General features: G+C 41.5%; 1 protein-coding gene across 1 annotated transcript in view; it reads right to left on the minus strand.

Moving 5' to 3' along the window:
* Nucleotides 1-19618, minus strand: part of PUM1 (pumilio RNA binding family member 1) — a 721963-nt gene that overhangs the window by 631164 nt on the left and 71181 nt on the right. The gene's annotated exons all lie outside the window — the stretch shown is intronic.

Genomic DNA, 19618 nt, shown 5'->3' on the forward strand with positions numbered 1-19618 from the left:
GGAGGACTACCCCAATGGCCTCCATTTGGAGCCTGAGGAAGCAGCAGGGATTTACACTGCTATGAGTGTTTTTAGCTCAGGGGCCCCAGCTGTCCTCCTTTTCCCGGACCTGCCCTCCATTTCAACCTTCTTTTCAGGAGGCATGTCATCATGTTCTCCATTCTGAGCCTGTGTTGAGTGTTTTGAGTATTTCTACAAGTGTTTTCAACTCTGTTGGAATATTGGTATGTTGGAATAGCCCCATTTTGATGGACTGTCCTACATTTTGCTGGTGCCTTGTCCTCCTTTGCACTTCGGACATCTGGCCATCCTGGATCAGAGTGACCAGACATCCTGATTTTAGATGGTTTTAAATTGTATTGTGATGTGTGTTTTTCTTTTTATCTGTGAGCCGCCTTTTGGGTCCCTTCACAGAGAAAGGCGGCATATACATGAAATAAATACATGGAATGAAGGACTAAATAAAGAAATCCACCTTTTCCAGGACCTGGTCTACATTTCAGTTTTCTGTCCAGGAGGAATTCCAAAATGTCCTCCATTTTGAGCATGTCCAAGAAGCCTGGATTTACATTTCTACCAGTGTCTTGGGTCATGTCTTCCGTTTTCCTGGAATGTCCTACATCTTGCACCTTGTCCTCCGATGCAGATTGGACACCTGGTCACCCTGTTTGAGCTTTGATGTGGCCGTGTCCTCCATTTTTTCTGGAATGCCCAACATTTTGCAGTGGATGCTGCTCCTTGGTGGTTACAACATTCACTCGAATGTCCTACAGTTTGTGGTGCCTTGTCCTCCTTTGCACTTAGGACATTTGTTCAACCTATGAAGCTCAGCAGGAGGAGAAAGGAGAGGCCTCAAAAGAAATTTAAAATTCAAATTGCAAAATTTAAAGTTTTTTTACCAAAAATTCCCCTAAATCTTTGAAATCTTTTAAAAATTATATTCTTTTTAAATTTTCTTTTTAAAAGAAAAACATTGCATTTGAACCACATCTTCAGTACGTATGTGTAAATACATTTAAGTTGTGCGCACAATATCATCATTTGAAGGTGTAATTTTAATTTTGCTACTCGCTTATGCCACAACTGTTAGCATGGCATTCTGTGACCGATGGGAATTATGATTCACATGTCACATCCGTGCAAAAAAGCATGGCTAAGGATCCTGTAAGGTGTGAAATAGGAGGAGGAAGAGGAGGTCAATGGGGGGGACACCATGAGTTTCCGCACCTGGTGAAACCAACCCTAGGTGCCCCACTTTGACCCTGTTAACACTATGGTTTTGTGGGTTTTTCAGACTATGTGGCCATGTTCTAGAAGAGTGAAATGTCAAGAAAGAACTGGTGAAACGTCAGGAATAAACTCTTCTAGAACATGGCCACATAGCTTGAAATACCCACAAAAAACCAATGGATGCCAGCCATGAAAGCCTTTGCCTTCACACCTTTTAACCCTCTCCCTAAGTGTGTGCCAGGCTCCCCGGTGTCTTCTCCGAAACAATTCAATATCTCAGAGAGCATACTTGCCTTTGCTTCTAATGCCTAGAATTCACTCAGAGACCTCTGTCATAAAACAGGAACAATAACTTTGACCCCATATAGCCAGGCCAAAAAAAAGCTGCTTCAGGCCACTTTGGAGGTATGCTGTTTAAATGATGCATGCATCCTAAGAGTCCAGAAGCCACGCCAAAGCCACAATCTAGTCCAAAGCATCAATTAACCAGCATACCTCCAAAATGACTTGAAGCAGCTTTATTTTGGCCTGTCTGTATGGGGCCTCTATTAAATATCATAAAGCAAGAAAGCGTCTTAGGTGGGTTACTTCAACTCAGGCTGCATCCACCCTGCAGAAATCATCCAGGTTGACACCACTTTAATTGCAGAGGCTCAGTGCTATGAAATTCTGGGAGTTGACATTTTGTGAGAAAATTCACCATCATTGTCAGAGAACTCTGCTGCCAAAACAAACTACAGTTCCCAGAATTCCATAGCCTTGGGCCACGGCGGTTAAAGTGGTGTCAACGTGGATGATTTCTGCAGTGCGGATGCAGCCGCAGTCAGGTTACATTAACATAAACTTGCAGGCTGATCAGGGATGTAGCCAAGGGGGGCGGTTCTTGGGGTCTGGACCCCCCCCTTCCATTAGAAAAATGAATGGTGTGTGCTGCTGTGCCGCCGCCCCCAAACTCTTTTAAAATAGGGGCACTTAGTCGGGCCCCCCCCCCCCCCCCTTCCTAAAATCCTAGCTACGTCCCTGGGCTGATCGCAGTCCCCTCTTTACTAATTTAAGTGAATCCCTCTCTGTCCCTCCCTCAAGCTTTTATATATTCCAGTTCTCCCACAGCTCTGTCCAAACTGGGATTAGCTGCCAGGAAGCCAAGGCTGCCAGCGGCTCTGTCACGGGTGTGTGTGTGTGTGTGTGACACCATTGCACCCCAAAAATCTCCCTTTTGGCAAACATGGGCTGAGAGGTTCCCTTGTGCCCACTTAGAATGCTGAAGAGATAAAAATCCAAATGAAAGCGGGATTATATTTGTTAGGAGTGATAGACAAAGAAATGGAATTAAAAGGTTTTAAAATATTACATTATATGACATCAGCTGCAAGAATCGTAATGGCCCAGAAATGGAAAGAGAGTTCAGCCCCATCAATACAAGACTGGTCAATAAAACTACTTGAGATGGCTGAACTAGCTAAACTAACATATTTAGCGAAATTTGGAAGCTTAGGTAAATTTATGGAAAGCTGGGAACCGGTAATGAAATACCTGAGTAACATCTGAGGTGAAATGTCAGTGATGGGTTTTAAAGATTAATCAAAAATAGCTATTATATTTGGATATGTGACATGGATTAATGGAAAGATATAGGATAGACTCAATACGTATAATCATTGCACAAAGAACAGTACAAACACCATGTATAAACACCAAGCACAGGCAGCCGAGGAAGAAGGGAAAGAAGAGAATGTTATCAGACTATAAGGAAAATCTCAGTGTAAGAAGTGATATATAAGCTTTGTTGTTTTTATGTTGATTTTAGCTTAGTAGTCTCTTTGGTAGGCTATGTTATGTTTTGTATACATATAGTACAGTGGGCCCTTGTTATCTGCTGGGGTTTGGTTCCAGGACCCCCATGAATAACAAAATCCGTGAATGCTCAAGTCCCATTACATATAATGGCACAGCAAAATGGTGTCCCTTATATAGAATGGAAAATCAAGCTTTGCTATCTGGAATTTATACTTTTTGGAGTATTTTCAAGCCGTAGATGCTTGAATCCATGGATAAAAAATCCACAGATAAGGAGGGCTGGCTGTATGTTCTTAGGTTAATTAAAAAAAATTAAAATGCTGAAGAGATTGTGTGAGTCGGAGAAGGCTCCTTGGGAAGAGAAAGGAGATCCCCAGGTGCCTTTTTAAATATAAAATTTAAATTTTTCACTTAAAAAAACCAATTTTAATGTTGTTTGAAGATAGTTCTGGTGACACAGGGGTTAAATGCTGGTATAACAGCCACTCACAGCCACAAGGTTGTGAGTTTGATTCCTAAGGATTTTGTGAGATGCAGTGACTTTAGTGGTTACAACACCAGCTCTGATGATGGAAAATCGGAAGGTTGGCAGTTCGAGACCCGGGTGCTGCTTGATGGGGTGAGCTGCCATTACTAGTCCCAGCTTCTGCCATCCTAGCAATTCGAAAGCATGCAAATGCAAGTAGATAGATAGGTACCACTTCTCAGTGGGAAGGGAATAGCTTCTGGTGCAGTCCTGCTGGCCACATGACAACGCTGGCTCTTCGGCTTAGAAATGGAGATGAGCACCACCTCCTACAGTTACAACTAGACATTCGTATCAAGGGACTACATTTACCTTTTAAGGATTCTGTATCTGCGTGAATATCGTGTTACTATGGGCGCAGGGGGTGGGTGAGGTCTGCACCAGGTGACACCCGAGATGAAAGGTGACTGCATGTGGGGAGAGTGACCAAAATGGTGAAAGTTCTGGAAACCATGCCCTATGAAGAGTCACTTAATGAGTGACTTAACTGCATCAGCAGAACTGCTGCTGACGGCTGCCCCTTCTATGCTGCCCTGGTTCTCTCTGCCAAGGAAAACAAGGCAGCAGAGGAGAGGGCAGTGCACATATTCACCTGCCCCTCCTCACCTTCCCAAGTGCCTTGTCTGGCTCATGGCCAGTCTCTATGAACAGACAGGGCAGGAGGGTAGACTGCTGCCAATGCTCTCCCCCCAGCACCCACACCAGGTGACACCAAGACTAGGAATGCCACTGTGATGTGGTGTGATGTGGTATGGAAGGGGTAGCAAAACAAGTTAAAACACACCTGGTGATGCCAACCCTATTGATGCCACTAGCTATTGCTCTGGAGAGCAGGAACATGGAGCAGACTGAGTAGGGTTAAGAGCTTTTTCTACTTGGACCACATGCAAACAGCAGAACTGAGAAGCAATTTTGGAATGCTCTTCCAATGCCCAAAATAAATCTCCTTGGAAGCATGAAATCATTGCACTAGAGAATATGCTGAGAAGTTATCCTCAGTGTGGAACTGGGATTTGGGAGACCAATTTTGTAGCTTCTCCCTAAACCAAGAAGTCTCTGGACCACTCTTTCCTTCAACCTAGACTACCTAACAGGTTGTTAGCACCAGTGTTGAGCTTATTGGTCAAATCAGGACATAAATGTAATGTGGAGAAACACACATCGTCCTCAACTGTGTTTCCTCCTCAACCACATTTATACTTAAATAGTTGTTATTGTGTATCTTCATTTCTGACTTACAGTAACCCTAAAGCAAGCCTATCCCAGAGTTTTCTTGATAAGAAAACTGTCCAGGGTCACATTGTCATTGCCTTTCTTTGAGGCTGAGAGATCGTGACTTGTCCAAGCTCACCCTGTGGGCTTCCATGGCTGAGTGGAACCAATAATTGGTTCAAGGGGACCTGGTGTGACTTCCTGGAACATGTGGGTTTAATTTTTTTTAAAGGCTTTTAATCATGTGCAGAGTACCCTCACCTTATGTGACACTAAATAAGACAGAAGGGTGTGTTACAGACCGTCTGTAACGTGCCAAACATTTGTTAGGAGTGTTTCTAAAATGTTTTAAGGTGTGCAATAGAATCAGTTGTCTTAACTTGGATGTCTAATTTTATCTACCTACCAACATAGTTATTAACTAATAACTAATAATGACCATAACAACAAATAAAAATCCAGGATAGCTGTGCATAGAAATTCAGACTACCCCCTACATCTAGCAATAAGGTCTAAATGAAAGTAGTACTTCTGTTTGCATGAACATTAATAAAACGGTGCAATATGGCCAAAGACCCAGCAAACTTCAGTTCAGAGCTTACTGAAAGCTTCAGCGGGGTTATAGTCAACCAGCAATTCATAGAATCATAGAGTTGGAAGAGACCCCAAGGGCCATGCAGTCCAAACCCATTCTGCCATGCAGGAACTCTCCATCAAAGCATCCCCAACAGATGGCCATCCAGCCTCTGCTTAAAGACCTCCTAGGAAGGAGACCCCACCACTCTCCAAGGGAGCATCTTCAACTATCAAACAGCTCTTACTGTCAGGAGGTTTTTCCTAAAGTTTAGGTGTAATCTCTTTTCTTATATCTTGCATCTATTGTTCTGTGTTCTAGTCTCTGGAGCAGCAGAAAACAAGCTTGCTCCATCCCTTCAAATATTTAAACATGGCGAATGTGTCACCTCTTAAACGTCTCTTCTCCAGGATAAACATACTCAGCTCCCTAAGCAGCTCTTCTTAGGGCATAGTTTCAAGAACTTTCACCACTTTGGTCGCTCTCCTCTGGACATGTTCCAGGTTGTCAACATCTCTATTGAACTGTGGTGCCCAAAACTTTACAAAGGTCTGACCGAAGTAGAATAGAATGGCATATTACTTCCCTCAATCTAGGCAGTCCTATTAATGCAGCCAAGGATCACATTGGCTTTTTTGCTGCCTCATCACACATTTTTAGTTTGTGGTCTAAGAAGACTCCTAGACTCCATTCGCATTTACTTTTGTCAAGCTAGATATCACCTATCCTATATCTGTGTCTTTCTTTCTTTTTTCCTGCCTAAATGTAGTACTTTACATTTCTCTGCTGAAATTCATTTTGTTAGTTCTGGCCCAGCTCTTTAATTTGTTAAGGTCATTTTGAATTCTGATTCTGTCCCCTGAATTTAGCTACGTCTCCTAATTTGATATCATCTGCAAATTTTATAAGCATGCCCCCAATTCCCCAATAAGCAAGCCCCACGGAAAGTTTTTAAAGAGCATTCTGGGGGTGTAGTACTGTTTTAAATCATACTGTCTTTAAGAGCTTTTATCTTTTTAAACTGTATTCTTTTTTTTAACAAGTGATCTGTTTTAATATTTAATATTTAATTATATTTTAATGGTCACTTTTGTTTGTTTTAATTGTACTGTGCTTTTAAATTGTAAGCCTCTTTGAGTACCAATTTTGGGAACAAGTGAGATATAAATAAGTGAGTAAGTAAGTAAGTAAGATTCCATTGGGAATCTCATGTTGGGCAGTTAGAAACAGAAGCATTGTGTCACTGTGACAGACCATTGGTCTATCTAGCTCCATATTGACTACCCTAGTTTCCCTCACTTTGTGTCTCCAAGATGTGGTAGAATACAGTTCCCATCATCCCCAACCACCATGCCTATTGACATATTAAGTGTCAGAAGCTTTCTGGGCTGTTAGACAGGAATCTTTCCTGTTCCTACTTGGAGATGCCATGAGGGATGCTGGGGATTTGACCCTGCAAATGGAAGTTATAGAAAACATCCCCATTGAAATAAGCATAAACACCACACACACACACAAAAAAAACCACTCTCAAGTACCCAAGATATTATGTCTTGGCATTGGTCATGCTGTCTAAATTTTGTTGTGAACATATTGTGATTGTTACTTTAGCAGCAAAAAGTGAATATTAAAATTTTACATTTTGTCATTGTTCTACTTAAAACACTACTATGTGTTGTATGACATTACAATGTCAGTCTTCCAAAGTGTGTTGTCAATTTTGGATAAGTTTTGCAGTTTTTTTAAAAAATAAATAAATACATAAACAAAGATGCTTCAACTTGCTAAAATGGCTTGGAATGTAAGAAATGTGACACAAAGATGGCGGAGAAAAGAAGAAAAGCAAGTCCAAAGATTAGGTCCAGGCCAAGACCAGATGGAACAACAACTGATGAGAATTCAATCAAGGTGGGAGAAGACCCACAGCAGTTGGTTCTAACCAAATCCATAAAGAAGATCAGCTGTCTCTCCCACACCTTGTAATAGCTGCTAGATGGAACATCTATAAACATAGTCCATTCCAGGAGGTTATTCCCATTCAGGCTCATGGAGAGGCCCTGAATGTCTATTCAGCCTGTACCAGACAGGCGCCTGGAGAGGACTCAGGTTCTTCTCCTTTTCTTTGTGCTTGCTTCCGGGTGCAGTGGCCACTGACTGAGTCTGCCTTGGCTGGGAAGAACCTGATGGACAGCCACCAGGGGGGATGGTCACTAATGGGGTCTTCAGTAATGGGGTGGAATCCACCGGAATTTCCTCCCAGACGGTCTCATGAAGTGGGCCTAGTTGTGTGACCCTCCCTTTCTGACTGCTTTTGGGTGCAACAGCCACTGATGGCATCCGTTCTGGCCGAGTGGAACACAGTGGTTGTTTGTTCAAGCTGGGCTCATGGCAAGCATTTACCTGTCTCTTCTCCTTTTGAGTGCTGGCATCTGGAATGGTGACTGGCAGAGTCTGCACTGGGGAGGAGCCAAATGATGGTTGATTCCATTCAGGCTCATGGAGAGCACCTGGGTATCTTGCCCTCCCTTTGTGATAGCTTCCATGTGCAATGGTCTCTGGTTGTGTCTGTTCTGGTTTTAAGGACTGTGGCACATGTTGCTTCATTTGAGATTCATAGAGAGGACCTCTCTCAGTCTTCTCATTCTGGGAACTGCCAGGTGGAATGATCGCCAAAGGAGTTTCCCTCCAAAGGGCGGATTCTCCTGAGAAATCCTGCCAAACAGGTTCATGGAGAGGGCCTAGGGATCTCACATTCTCCTTCTGGTAGCTTCCAGGCACAGTGTCCATTGCTGATGTCTCTTCTCTTTGAGAGGAGCATGATAGTTGTTGATCAGGTTTAAGGACAGTGTCCACCTGTTTTCCCCTTTCCTTCTGACAAATGCATGGTGGGCTGATTATGGGTAAAATTAGTTCTGGAGGACAGGATCCCGTTGGCAGTTGCTCTGGGGCAGGTTCATGGAGAGGACTTATCTGTTTATCCATCCACTTCTGACACCTTTTTTGTGCAATGATAACTGGTGTTTGTTCTGACATTTGTTCTGCTTTTGAGAAGTCCAAAGATGGCTGCTCCCAAGTAGCCTCATGGAGGGGACCTGGCTCTCTGCTTATCATCCTTGGACAGCCACGAGGGGGAATAATCACTGGTGGGATGCATTCCAAAGGCAAGGGGCTTAATGGTGGTGGTTCCCAAGAAGATTCATGAAGAGGGCCTGGATCTATCTTCATCCCCTCCTGACAGTTGTCAGGGAGAGTGGCCACCAACGGTGTTTACTTGGGAAGGGAGAGGGCTGATGAAAATCCACTCCAGGCTCATTAAGAAATCATACTTGTCTCTGTCTCCCTCTAAAATAGCTCTGCCATCAGTGGTGTCTCTTGTGAGATGTTTTTTGGCCCACTATGCAATCTTGAAACTTCCAGTATACTGAATCTTGTGTCAGTGTGGTTGAAGAGTGAGATAAATTTGGACATCAGCAGTTTTGGGTGACATTGGTCATTGTTGCATGGTGATATGTGTTGTCATGGAGGGCTATTGGATAGTCCTTTGTTATGCCACAGCTATGATGATCAGGAATGACTTGTAATGATCATGCTTGGATATTGGGGTGGGAGGCTAGATCAGGGCCAGCAATATCATTAGCCAGAGTGAGGCAACTGTCTCATCTGTCTATGATGGATTGTAGTGGGACTAGATGACCGGTGTTTCTCCTGGTTTGGTTATATTGGAGGCTGTGGTAATATGTGGTGTCATGTAGCTGAGGTGTTACGGTAGCCTGTGGTAATGGTTATCATTCCTTGTAGCAAAGATAACATGTTGACCCATTGCGGAGTGCAACACAAAGCTGGGTAAAGATATTTTCCCACAGAAAATATAATGATGCAGCAGTGGAACCACTCTGTTAGCCCAATCTCTGATATCATGTTCTTTGATCATTAGTGTCTACAAAGAAACTTGTATGTGTTAGCAGCAGCTTGCACATAAAGCAATGGTAGGGAATCTGTGGCATTCCAGATGTTTTTGAACTACAGCTCCCATCATGTCTCATCATTTCCCAGTTTGGTTGGAACGGATGGGAGCTGGAATCCAGCAACATCTGGAGGGCTATAGGTTCTCCAGGCCTGACTTAATCCTTTTGCAGACATCCATGTTCGACACATCAGAGAGCAGGATGTGGTGTCTGGAAGATCTGCTGCACTACAAGTGCCCTGTGTGTCAGTTATGTGTGATGTCTAAAGATCTGGGTCAATATTTCATGATGTAAAGAAAATAATTTCATATAAAATCACAACAGTATGAATGTGTGTGTGTGTGTGTGTGTGTGCAAACAACAATACAACATACAATATGATACAATATATGCTTTATACTGATCGTACATAATTATGTATAACATGCACACTGGAAGCAATACACTATATGCATATGATATACAGAGGTATATCTACATGCTGTCGGTTACATATGTGCAGATATGTATACATGGGCAGACAGTGGAGTGGCTTAAGGATATGATTCTCTTGCAGCTTAATAGTGATATTCCTCCCCTTTCTCATGACAAGATAAAATGGATGATGAAGCATTTATCTACATTGTACCTCACAAACAGGACTTCCAACAAATGTATCCTCTCCTATAATGCTCCCTCAGACATCATGGATATGGTTAAAAGTCTCATCTAATGAGAAGGGTCTAAATTCCTTTCCCAAGCCTAAAAGAATCTGTCCTATTGGGGGGGGAAATGAAACTCAAAGTGTTTTTCTAAAGGACCCTAGGAAAAGGTGTGAAGCATCCATATTTCCCAACTCACTCTTACTTCACAATATGTCATAGGAAACTCCGACAGATCCAATTTCATTTTGGAATAAATGTCTGACTTTCAAAATCCGACACATCCACTCTAATCTTGGGATATTGGCAATCCCAGAGCACATACTCTATGTTTATACTTTCCAACTGACTCAGTTTACCAAGATTATTAGACATACAACCTCTTCCAGATGGGTCAGGGCAGAGACAAAGTCTGCTCCTCAATCCAATTCAACCCCATCTTCTCCACAATCTCAAGAAAATCTCTCACAGACTTACAAAACCCATTCTCTGTCATTGGAGACAGTTTAGCCCTTGACCTCTCCCCTTGAAGGCCTCTCTTACTCCATCCAAGTTTTCATAGGACAGATAAATTTAACCGGTTCATAGAATGGAGAGATCAAGGACTATATCACACTCAAGACCTATTTATGGGTGGAAAATCTAAAATGAAGGAATCTCTTTCTTTTCAACTGAAACATATTAAAATGACATGGTTTTAAATCCACATCTACTCTTCTGCCACCCACTTGGTAATGAAAGGAGAAATTCCATGTCCACTAACTCTCTATGAGCCATTATGCACTGATGATCATCCAGAAAGTAAAGGAGAGGCTGCAATCATATAGAGAATATCAATGGAGGCCACATATGGGGACAGCATCATTCCCAGTTTAATTTGGCAATCAGACCTTGGGCTAAGCATCACTGACTGAAATTGGTTCCACAAGTGGTATCTAACCCACATCTAATTAATTAAATTAGCTTAAAAAGTCCCACCATCATTCTGGAGAAGATGCAAACAGACTAGCTCTTCTTGCTATATGTGGATAGAATGTCCTAAAGAATGCCTTTGGACGATGGTCATAAACCAGATCTCACTTATCACCAAACAGAACATCCATTTTTATCCTGAACATTGATTATTCCATTTGTATACCAAAGAAAACAGTGCTCTGAAAGACAGAAACCATGTCTCCTTCTACTGGCCACTGCAAGAACTAAAATAGCTGCCTGCTGGGGAAGACAGGAGATATAACTTTGGAATAATGGTGGGCAAGAGTTTGGAATACATGGTTACTTGAAAAAACTTCCCTACACCATCAGCTCTTGTAATCGGCAAAAGAAATCACACTCTTTGCCTGAGGGCTGGTCAAATGTGGCCACGGTCAGGAATTCTTGACTTATGGAGAGACACTTTCTGCTTGAACCTGATTGTTCACTCTTGTGAAAGGCTCCCTCAGTGAACTTTTGTGTCCATCCTAATCGTACAACAGCACCCAGATTACTACCCTAATCAAATTGCCTGTTAAGCAAACTTTATAGGTATTTTTCAGTTAACTCATATCCTAAGCCTGTTTGAACATTTTGTTGTTGTTGATTTAGTGTTCTTTGTGGAACTGAAATAAGTAAAAGTTGTTTTTAAAAGGTCACTTTGAAATTACACTTGCTGCTTTATCACACTAAGGAGTTTATCAGACAAGGGGAATTGGAAGTATAACCCGATGGCAATCTGAACACAATCATGGGGTTTAACGTTATTGTGTGATAACCCACCACACACAAATTCAGGCAATGGAAAGTCAGTCCGAACGCAATCATGTGGTTTCAAGTTATTGCATGATAGACTGCCACACGCAAATTTGGGCAATGGCATGCTATTTTTGGGCAATGGGAAGCCAGTTTGAACCCAATGCGCATTCACGTAATTGCGCTAAACGAGTGACTTTAAGTGAATGCGTTCTGGCCCCACTTTCTTTTTATTCAAATTTAAGAGAAATTCCTTCCGTTTGATAAACTCCTAAGGGGCAAGCAGGATTTAAACAAGAGTTAAATGAGAGCTAAACAGGAAATGCCTGATGTTTATCACATGACATTTCCTATTTAACTCTCGTTTAACTCTTGTTTAAATCCTGTTTGCCCCCTCGTGTGATAAAGCAGATAGTGAAATATGGCAAAATGAGAGAAGACAGATTCTATTTGCAGTCCACTCTTGGGAACAGCAGGGCCTGAACACCTTAAAGGTACCAGATCCTGTTTGATCTTGGAAGTTAAGCAGGGCCAGCCTTGGAAATGGAGACCACCAACAAATGCCAGGTGCTGTAGCAGCCTGTTTCAGAGGAAAGAACTGGCAAAATACTCTGAATATTCCTTGCCTAAGGAAACCCAATTAAATCCATGGGACCACCATAAAGCAACAGGTGACTTGAAGACACAATCAACACGATTGTCAATGACACTGTGGACATTTAGGAACCCGCCTTATACTGAATCAGATCATTAATACTGTACAGTATATGTAGCTCTGTACTGAGCTATGCCCTGAGGTTTGGGGTGAGGATGTACTGGAAGTCTGTGGGACACTTTGGTATTCCCTACTAGCTGATTTGCAATCCTGATGAATACCTATTTGCCAAAACAAAACAAACCGAAGGGTTCTAACAAAAAATGTGAATAGCCAGGATAAACTGTATCCCACTTCCAGTTACAAAAAGGCAGTTATATAAAGAATTAAGAAAATAACTAATTTTCTAGACATAAATATTCATACAGAAAGGGGCTTATTTGTAACAAACCTATATAGAAAACCAAAGGATGTTAATTCATTTTTAAGATATGATAGCTATCATCCAATGCCTCTTAAAAATAACCTTCCTTGTTCACAATTCTTACGTATTAGACGAAATTGCAACACACTGGAAGGCTTTGAAAGGGAATCGAACATTACATGCCTCCAGTTTTTGGAGAAAGGGTATCCCTTGAAGGTGATTAAAGAGGCACAAGACAAAGTTTGTAAGTTGGATCGAAAGAAACTTCTGTTTGATCCTAGACCCAAGAGAGTACCGGATAAAGTGGTCATACCACTTACTTTTAATACACATTCACATAGGGTTAAAGAAAGCATTATGAAACATTGGCACCTGCTGGAAAATATACCGGGCTACAAAAACAAACCGATGTTTGCTTATAGATGTACTCAAAACAACAAGAATATATTAGTACGGGCAGACTTTGATTGTCCAGTTGTACAAAATAGTCTGACTGTCAAGGGACATCACATCTGTGGACATTGCTCTGTATGTAGACACAGCAATAATTTGAAATGTTTTGTAAATACTGCTGATGGTAAAAGTTATGAAATATATAAATTTTTTACATGTGCAAGTAAAAATGTCATATACATAATTGAATGGCCTTGCAAACTAATTTATGTGGGTATAACCAGCAGAGAGATACGGACTCGAATTATTGAACACAGAAGTTGTATAAAAAATCGTAAATTAGAAGCTCCATTGGTAAAACATTTTCTAGAGGAACATCATACTTATGATTCATTCAAATTCTGGTGCATAGATGGGAGATCTAATATTAAAAACATAAAACAATTACAAGTATTGGAACTCAAATGGATTCACCGTTTGAAATCTGAATCCCCGGTGGGCTTCAATGAAAATGTGAATTGGCTAGTTTGAGTTTTTTCATATCTTTTCCCTAAGCTCTTTTTGTTTTGGCAGGATGGTCCCCATGATTATACAAGGGACTCTGTTAACAGGAGAAGAATTCCTTTTAAAATTTGGTACTTAGATGGGATATCTGACACTAAGAACATAACACCATTAGAAATATTGGAACTCAAATGGACTCATAGTTGGAGATCTGAATCCCAGGTGGTCTTATGTGAGAGTTGTTTAGTTTGAGGTTTTTATTGCTCTTCTATACCCGAGGTTTTCCTTAGGTTCTTTTCTTGAGTCTTGGCAGGATGATCCTCATTACCAGTTCAGCTGGTTATATAAGACACTCTGTGAGCAGGACAAGATCATTGCCACTTTTGAATTGAGTGTAGTCACATTGTGTGAGCTGAAGAGGTGATATATATGTAATGTTGGCTGAGGAAGACTGTAGTCAAAATGCGTCTGGCCTTGAGTTTTTATTATTACTATATCGTTTTATTTTCTGCATTTGCATAATTTTCAGTGGGGTAATTTTACCTGTTTAGATATTTTATTGACTTTTTAATTCCAGGGTTCAGTTACTCTGGCCTTGAATTTTGAAATTTGTATTATCATTATATACTCATTTTTAGCATTTGCATACTTTTTAGTGGGGTATTTATACCCTTTTAGAAATGACATTGGCTTTTCTGCTCCAGGGTTTAGTTATTTTCTTAATTCTTTATATAATTGCCTTGAAGGTAATTGGAAGTGGGATACAATTTATCCTGGCTATTCACATTTTTTGTTAGAACCCTTCGGTTTGTTTTGTTTTAACTATACATCTTGGGTTTTTTGGTTGTAGGGACTTCGGTTGGTTTGTTGAATACCTATTTGCCACCTTTTTTGTCAGCAAAATGGATCCTCAAAAATTGGTGCAATCACAGAAAAGCAAGGGGAAAGTCTTTCCTCCTAGAAGAAGAGCATCTACTATAGTAGTGCAATGATGACAATAGGACCAGTGCCTTTTAAAATTAATGGTTCAGAAATTCAAGCTTTGGTAGTTAAAACTCAATAAACATTTATTTAATTACTATAGATCCAGTCCTGAGATGTTCATTGTTAGAACTGGACAGCAAATGTTAACATTGCCTAATTAAACTATGCACCGTTTCAAATTCATGGCAGGTTAATTCTCATTTGTTATAATTAATAAATACATTTGACCCTCTCTTTCCTATATCGGCCCTTCTTTGTTGTAATAGCTAGACTCCTTTCACAGGAATTAGCTTGAACAGGCCTGACCCATGTTTGCTTCCCCTCCAGTATTTTCTCAGCACCTGCATCTGAGATCACCATGTCTCAACAATAGCTGTTTCTACTGTACAACCCATCACACCAACTTCTCAACATTTTGTGGCAGACAAGATGCATTTGCAACTCCTGACACTCAAGCTTACATGTCTGATATCCAACTCTATGATTCTATGATAGTCTTTCCTAGCCTTTTCTGGAGGGGCCAGTGATTTAACCTAGAGACGGTCAGCCAATGACTGATCCATATAACAGTTGCATTGGAATCCTGTGTCCAGTTCTGGGCACCACAGTTCAAAAAGGACATTGAGAGACTAGAGTGTGTCCAAAGGAGGGCAACTAAAATAGTGAAGGGTCTTGAAACCATCTCCTATGTGGAACGACTTAGGGAACTGGGGATGTTTAGTCTGAAGAAGAAAAGGTTAAGAGGTTATATGATAGCCCTGTTTAAATACTTGAAGGGATGTCATATTGAGGAGGGAGCTAGTTGTTTTCTGCTGCTCCAGAGACTAGGACCCAGAGCAATGGATGCAAGCTACAGGAAAAGAGATTCCACCTCAACATTAGGAGGAGCTTCCTGACAATAAGGGCTGTTCGACAGTGGAACAAACTCCCTTGGAGTGTAGTGGAGTTTCCTTCCTTTAAGCAGAGGCTGGATGGCCATCTGTTGGGGATGCTTTGATTGTGATTTCCTGCATGGCAGGGGGTTGGACTGGATGGCCTGTGCGGTCTTTTCCAACTCTACGATTCTATGATTCTACGATTTGTACTTGAGACATGTACTCCATACTTGAGCTACAAGAATTGTCCAGGGGCACACTTTGATTGCAATTGAAAATTATGGGTGGTATCTATCTTTGAAGTACAGAAAGGGAGATCAGTTGAATTGTGGAGAACATAAACATGCCTAAGTGCCCTAATAAAGATTATTTTGGTTGGGAGGACATTTGCAATGCTATGTTGTTTAGCTGTATTATTGTTGGGTTTGGGGTTTTTTTTTGTCAATTGATTGATTAATAAATTAAAGGCATTGTTTTGTCACCTCCCAGTTCACAAGGGCTCTCAAAATAATGAACAAATAAAAGCAATTAAAACAGTACACATTTTAACATTTTTAAACATATTAAAATACTCTTTAAAACAATCTAAGAACAGTTGAAAAATATATAATGTTAAAATCATTAAAACAGAGACACTTCAAACACTGAAGGCCATTCAGAATAGCATTGTCTTAGCTGCCTGATAGAAAAACATATCAAAAGAGATATTCTCCTTGTTGTTACACTTAAAATTCAGTTATGTATTGTCAATATGAAGAATGCTAGATGTGTAAATGATAGACAGATTTCTGCTGCAATGGATTGCAGTCTAGGAAACGTAACACAAAAAGAAGACATGATGGTAGAAAGAAGAGAACAATCAGAGATAAGGCCCAGCTATGTTTTAAAAGATCAGGTGAAAGGGCAACAGATGGGGGACACATTTCAAGGAGGAAGGTGACCCACTGAAGCTGGTCCCAGTCAACTTAAAGGAGAAAGTCTACTTAACTCCCCCTGCTCTCATGAATGATGCCAGTTGGAAGGCCCATAGATGAAATCTGTTCTGGGAAGGAGTGCAATGGTGGTTATTCCCAAAAAGGTTCATGGAGAGGGCCTAAGGGTCTCCCTTCTACTTCCTGACCTTTGCCAGGTAGGACACCCATTGATGATGCCCGTTCGAGGCAGGAGGATCCCAATGGTAGTCGACCCCAGGCAGGTTCACGAGGGCCAAGGCGATAGTTTCTGAATGGAATGGCCATTGGTCCTGTTTGTTCTGGTTTGGAGGAGCTATGTGCATGAAGATGGTCAAGTTGTTTCTTCAGTCTATTGTCATGACTATCAAACTGAATGGGCTCTGGTGGACTCTGCAGCAGAAGCGAAGAACTCAATGGTGGTTCATTCCATAGAGGCTCATGAAGTGGGCCTAACCATTTCTCTCTCCCCATCTGACAGCTGCCAGGTACAATACCCACTGATGGAGTCTGTTCTGGTTGGGAAGAACCAGATGCGTGTCTCTCTGATCCTTTCTGAGAGTTGCCAGATGGTATGTCCAGCGGTGAGGGAACCCGTTGTAGAAAGTAGGACACAAATGGAACTTGGACCCAGATGGGCTCGTGAAGAGGGCCTAGTTGTTTTTCGTTCCTTTTCTCACAGTTACCAAGTGCAGTGGACACTGAGGGGGTCTGCTCTAGTTGGGAAGAGCCTATGGACTGTTGGTTCAAGCCAGGCTTGTAGAGATGGCATATGTATTTCCCTTTCTTCTTCTGATCACTGCCAAATTCAATAGGCTCCGGTATAGTCTGTAATAATAAAGAGGAACCCAATGGAGGTTGGTCCCATAAAGGCTCATGGAGAGGGCCTAGTGGTCTGTCTCTCCACTTCTGACATCTGCATCGTGGTGTTACCGTTGATGGAACTGTTTCTGTTTCAGTGCATCCCAGCGGTTGCTCATTCCAGACAGGCTCATGGAGAAGGCCTGGTTCACGGTCCATATGCTGATAGCTATGAGGAGGAACAATCAGTGATGGAACCCATTCTATGGAGGAGGAGCCCAACGGGGGTTGTTCCCAGACAGGCTCATGAAGAGGACCTGGCTCTTTCTCCATCCCATTTTCATATCTGTCATGTTTAGTGGCCATGGGTGGTGCCTGTTTTGGAAAGAAGGAACCCAGCAATTATCCCCGACAGCCTCATGAAGAAGATGTATCTGTTTTTCTCTCCATTCTAACAGCTATGTGGTAGAATAGAAAATGGATGATTCTGTGCTGATATTTATTGTGGACCTCTATGCAAGATTTGCAACTGCATAGTTTTTGGTGACATTGGTCATTGTTGCATGGGGAGATGTGTTGTGACAGAGGATGGAGGGCTGTTGAGCAGCTCTTTTTATGATGCAACATCTATGATGAGCAGGGCATAGCTTATAGTTAGGCAGCAGAGTGTTGTAAATGGCTCATGAGCCAGATATAGGAAGACAGTGGTGGCAAACCTTGGACTTTTCAGTTGAAAAGAAAGAGATTCCTTCATTTTAGATTTTCCACCCATAAATAGGTCTTGAGTGTGATATAGTCCTTGATCTCTCCATTCTATGAACCAGTTAAATTTATCTGTCCTATGAAAACTTGGATGGAGTAAGAGAGGCTTCAAAGGGGAGAGGTCAAGGGCTAAAACATGTCTCCAATGACAGAGAAATGGGTTTTGTAAGTCTATGAGAGATTTTCTTGAGATTGTGGAGAAGATGGGGTTGAATTGGATTGAGGAGGCAGACTTTGTCTCTGCCCTGACCCATCTGGAAGAGGTTGTATGTCTAATAATCTTGGTAAACTGAGTCAGTTGGAAAGTATAAACATAGAGTATGTGCTCTGGGATTGCCAATATCCCAGGATTAGAGCGGATGTGTCTGATTTTGAAAGTCTAGACCACTTATTGCCAAAAATGAAATTGGATCTGTCGGAGTGTCCTATGACATATTGTGAATTGAAGAGTGAGTTGGGAAATATGGATGCTTCACCTTTTCCTATGGGTCTCTTTTAGAAAAACAATCTTGAGTTTCCTTTTCCCCCCAAGTAGGAACAGATTCTTTTATGCTTGGGAAAGGAATTTAGACCCTTTGCATTAGATGAGACTGTTTCTTCTGGGCTTTCCAGGTGTTCCCCTCTATTGAAAAGGAAAGCTGAATATCCCACATGGCCTGTCCTAAGCACCTTGAACTAGCTTTTGCTACAGGTGTGGTGAGAATGCTAGCCACCAACTTTAATCCAGTCAACCCTCTGAGACATAGTGATGATAACAGCTTTCAAGAATTAGACCTAATTTGGATAGATACATGAAGTATTTTACTAGTTGGAATGTATGGCCTTTGTGGTCTCTTCCAAGTCTATGGCCTGTTACAGACTGCCAAAATAAAGCTGCTTCGGGTCTCTTTGGAGGTATGCTGTTTAAATGATGCGTGCATCCAAAGAATCCGGAAGCTGCACCAAAGCTGCACTCCAGTGCTTAGGAATGGAGTGTGGCTTTGGTGCGACCTCCGGACTCATAGGACCCATGCAACATTTAAATAGCATGCCTCCAAAGAGACCCGAAGCAGCTTTATTTTGGCAGTCTGTAACAGGCCTATGATTCTATTCTATGCTAATCCATTCTATTCTAATTACATTGCAAGGCAGCAGGGAAGAGTGGAAACTGTGGGCCACATCATTATGAAACTCAGAGGTAGGGGTCTACCAATTATTTTCCCCCCGCTTTCAGTCTTCGACTGCATTTGCCTTTCTGTTTCAATAGTCATTTGCTAAAAATATTATATACATTTCATCCCTCAATGCCCTCCCTCCATAACTGTAATCTTTCGGCCGTTGAGGGAGAGAGCAGGCCGGCCCAGCGTCATCAGGGGCTGGCCTGAAGACAGAGTGCCCTCCCTCCATTACTGTCATCTTTCGGCCGTTGAGGGAGAGAACAGGCTGGCCCAGCGTCATCAGGGGCTGGCCTGAAGATACAGTGTATCTTAATTGTAGATTTTTCTTATACTGTTATATAATTTTCTTGTACACCGCTATGATCTGTTTGGAATAGCGGTTTATAAATAAAACATATTATTATTATTATTATTATTATTATTATTATTATTATTATTATTATTATTATTATTATTCCTTAGGAATTTACATTTCATTTCATTTTATTATTCACACTCAT

The sequence above is a fragment of the Sceloporus undulatus genome, chromosome 9 (genome assembly GCF_019175285.1).
Source record: "Sceloporus undulatus isolate JIND9_A2432 ecotype Alabama chromosome 9, SceUnd_v1.1, whole genome shotgun sequence".
Lineage (NCBI taxonomy): Eukaryota > Metazoa > Chordata > Lepidosauria > Squamata > Phrynosomatidae > Sceloporus > Sceloporus undulatus.